Source organism: Canis aureus, chromosome 24, assembly GCF_053574225.1.
Source record: "Canis aureus isolate CA01 chromosome 24, VMU_Caureus_v.1.0, whole genome shotgun sequence".
Classification (NCBI taxonomy): domain Eukaryota; kingdom Metazoa; phylum Chordata; class Mammalia; order Carnivora; family Canidae; genus Canis; species Canis aureus.
In genome coordinates, this window is record NC_135634.1 from 34,841,236 (window position 1) to 34,845,574 (window position 4,339).

The following is a 4,339-nucleotide window of genomic DNA, read 5'->3' on the forward strand; positions in this document are numbered from 1 at the left end:
ATCACATGGATCTAGCAAAGTCCTTGGCACCGAGTAGAAAATGAGGAAATGTGAGTGCCTGGTTGGCTCAGTGGTTGAATATCGGGCATGATCCCAAGTCCTGGGATCAGGAGTCCCCAACTGGGCGCCCTGCGGGGAGCCTGCTTCTCCCTCTGCCTAAGTCTCTGTGTGTACTCTCATGAATAAATGCATGTACTCTTTAAAAAAAAAAAAGTTCCTTCACCCCTTTGCCTCTTCTAACATAGAAAAGTAACCCAAAGGGCAGTTAGTAGACATGTGATATTCTGAATAACCTTGCTTCCCAAGCTCCCTCCACACTTTGCACCACGTAGAAAAGCACAGGAGGAAGAACCATGGCTTGGTTAAGGCTGTGAGTGAAGGGGAAGGGGGCTTGGTTCAATCCATCAGTAAGTCAGTCATTACTGAACATGTCTGGAAGGGATACAAAAGGAAATAAGCTTTGGCTGCTGCCCTTCAGAAATTTATTATCTGGGGTGCCTGGGTGGTTCAGCGGTGGAACATCTGCCTTTGGCTCAGGGCCTGAAGTCCTGGAATCGAGTCTCACATCGGGCTCCCCACAGGGAGCCTGTTTCTCCCTCTGGCCTCTGGCGTCTCTGCCTCTCTTTGTGTCTCTCATGAATGAATAAAATCTTAAAAAAAAAAAAAGGAAATTTATTATCTGATTGGATACCAGAAACTAACACAGAAAGGCATCTAAAAATACAAGGTGGTATATGCGGCGTGTCAAGTAGAACAGACAATGCGCCCTCTCTAGAAAGAAAGGGAAGGGGTGGGGGAGGAGTTGGGGGTGCTTGCAGGAGGTGATTAAGCCTGGTGATTAGTGTGGGAATGACACTGTTTACTGGGAGAGGTTCCAGGAAAGGTCGAAGACTTAGGAATGGAGAAAAGTTAAGTGGGCACATGACAAAGCCATGCTCACATTTTACAGTAGTGTGGGATACAATTCAAGGCTAGCTTCTGGGAATTTGTAACCAGCGTTCAGTTGGCTGAAGGGACATGGGTGGCGGGAGGGAGTGTGACTCTCCAGAGGTTCCGTTGATGTGTGACATTTGTGAGATTTTTGTAGCATCCACATTTGCCGGTCTAAACAACAAAAAAATAATAAAACCAAAACCAACTCCTAAACTAATGAAACCTTGTCCGTTTGCAGTCCAGGTGGCTTTCTCTCTAGAGCCTGAAAGTTTGAGCGATGGCTTTCCAAAAGAAAAGTGGAGGGAAGAGAAACTCTCTTCTCCCATCTCCCCACTTTCTGGCCATCAAGATCACTTAAAAAAATGATCCTTCTCTCAGATCATCAACACCCCCCGCCCCCAGCCCCTCCAGCTGCCCATCTTCCGTCCTGTAATCTCTCCTTTGCACTGAAAGCTGCCCCTTTGTGTGTGCGTCTCACCGTCCCCAGCTTATCCAAGGTGGGGCCTTCACCGGGGAGGCGCTCTGCAAGCAATCAGCTCTTATCTGCAACGTTCTGGCCCGTCACTCCAGTCACCTCTTAATGTTCACAAGTTTCCCAAATGGGAAGTAATTGACCTCTAAACAAAACAAAAAAGCTCTCAGAGAGATAGCAGAGGTTCCTTTCCTGACTGTCCCAGGGCTAGGGGTCTCACCTAGGCCAGGTGGAGAAGTCAATAAAATTGCAGACTTCCTGGCTCCCTGTCCTTGCTCCCCCCTCCCCCAGCCCCTGCAAGCCCTTCATCCCGATACCATCTGCAAATCGGACAGAGCCTGAGTGCAACTCTGCATTTCAGAGTTGCCAGAGATTTCTGGTATTTGGTTTTTGTAATTTTATCATTACAGTGATGTGACTTTGGAGGGACATATTTAAATCTTTTAAAATTCCATCTCAAAAGTGTTTACAATCCTCGGAGTTTATACCAGTTCTTTATTCTATCAGCCTACTAACTCACGTTTTTTGTTTTGTTTTGTTTTTGTTTTGTTTGCTTTTCACAAAACAAGGAAATTCTCGGTTTTAAAAGCTGTGCCTTCCACCTTCCCCCAGAGAGGACTCTTCAGAGAGATGGAAGGCAGTAGAGGAGCGCTGAGTTAAATGTTGGACCTCATTCTGGTCCCAACGGGTAACACATTCTGTGACCTAGAGCAAGCCTGTAACTTCTCTGGGCTTCTGTCTCCTTATTTATAAAATTGAGGTAGTGGATCTCTGAGGCTACTATTCTAATTTTGGGTGGTTTCCTGTTGGTTTCAGATACATTTAGATTTTTTTAATTGTAAGATAGACCATATCCAGAAGACTACATAAAATGCATATGTACAGTTTAAAGAATAATTTTAAAGGGAACACAGATGTAACCTCTCAGGCAAGAAACAGGGAGTGGCAGTTCCCCAGCGGACCTACTCTGCAGCCACTTCCAGAATGCAAACCCCTCTCGCCTCCTCCTTCCCCAAAGGAGGTACTTGCTATTCCTACTTTTGTGATGATAATTCAGAGGCTTCTCTTTGTGGATTTACCCAGGGGACTCATTCCTCAACACTGTGGTTTAATTTTACTTGACTTTCGGGTGCCTGCGTGGCTCAGTGGTTGAGCATCTGCCTTTGGCTCAGGTCTTGATCCTGGGGTCCTGGAATCCAGTCCGGAATAGGGCTCCCTATGTCTCTGCCTTTCTCTGTGTGTCTCTCTTGAATGAATAAATAAATAAAATCTTAATTTTTTTTTTTTTGCCTGGCTTTGAATGTTACATAAATAGAATCATACTGCATGTATTCTACTGTGACTTACTTCTTTTATTCAACTTGATGCCTGGGAGATTTATCCATGCTGTTCTGTGAAGCTTTCGTCCTCCTCCTCCTCCTTCTTTCTTCTAGTTTTTTAAATTTTATTTTATTATTATTATTTTTTGTATATTTTTATTGGAGTTCGATTTGCAAACATATAGCATAACACCCAGTGCTCATCCCATCAGGTGCCCCCCTCGGTGCCTGTCACCCAGTCACCTCATCCCCCCTCCCACCTCCCTTTCCTTTTTTTTTTTTTTTCCACCTCCCTTTCCACTACCCCTTGTTCGTTTCCCAGAGTTAAGAGTTTCTCATGTTCTGTTATTATTATTTTTTTATTATTTTTAATTATTTTTTAAAAATGAACTCTACACCTAATGTTGGGCTCGAACTCATGACCCCCAGAGCAAGAGTCCCATACTCTACTGACTAAACCAGCCAAGCACCCCAAGTTTGTTCATTTTCATTGCTACATTGTATTCCACTGAACGGTTGTACCTCAGTATATGTATGTACTGAAAAAGTAGATGGTTTCCAGCTGGGGACTGTAACAAAGAATGCTGCTGATGGCATTTTTCCCACAGGTACAGCTGGATTCTCCAGCTGGAGTTTGTCCTGGCCACTATGAACTGATGTGCAGGGCATGGATCCATCCTTTGACAGACCGCTATGTGTGTTTCATAAGTACATCAACCTTCCGCTGATATACCCCTTTAATTTTTATATCATTTCGTTGTGTACTCATCACCTCCATTGGCAGCAGAGTATATTCCTGTTTCTGATTCCACAGAAAGAGTCCAAGGGCCAGAAACTCAGACCAGACCCTGGGACTCCCTGCTCTCCAGCCCTGGGTGACTCCCACAGAATACTCCTCAGAGAGTTCAGGTCCTTACACAAATCAAGTGACTGTTGAGTGACACTGTTTTCTTTATTCCCTGAGGGGAAAATGCCTAAGAGGCATAAAAGCCCTTTGGAAAGCTTCACGAGGGACTAAATAGGAAGCAAGATGCCAGAGAGAGTGGGAAGCAGATGGAGAGATACAACTCTCAAGTCACTTGTGGGCAAACAGATATTTAAAGACTCTGTTGCAGCCCCTTTGCCCATTTTTTTAAAAGTTTATTTGTTTATTTATTTATTTATTCATGATAGACACACAGAGAAAGGCCGAGGGAGAAGCTGCAGGGAGGGGAGCCTGATGAGGGACTCGATCCCAGGACCCAGGGAATCATGACCTGAGCCAAAGGCAGACACTCAACCACTGAGCCACCTGGGTGGCCCTCCCTTTGCCCATTTTTCCCCTACACTTTGAACCCCCAGAAATGTTGTTTCACACATTCAGGTGGCCAGCTCTGCGGAGTGAAAACAATTCAGCCCCAAACTATTTTTTCTTAGGTCCACCTCCCTCCCTGAGGGGTGAGCTTCCTGGGAAGTCACTCTGCCTTCCTCCTGTCTCTCTGTTTAGACTCCTGCAAGTCTCCCCACTCTCACCCCAAGAGAAGGATGTGGTCTTTAGGGACACAGTCCAGATTCCACTGTAAGGAAAGCAGATATGCCCAGCAGCCTTGGCTGCAAATCACAGAGCACTTGTTAC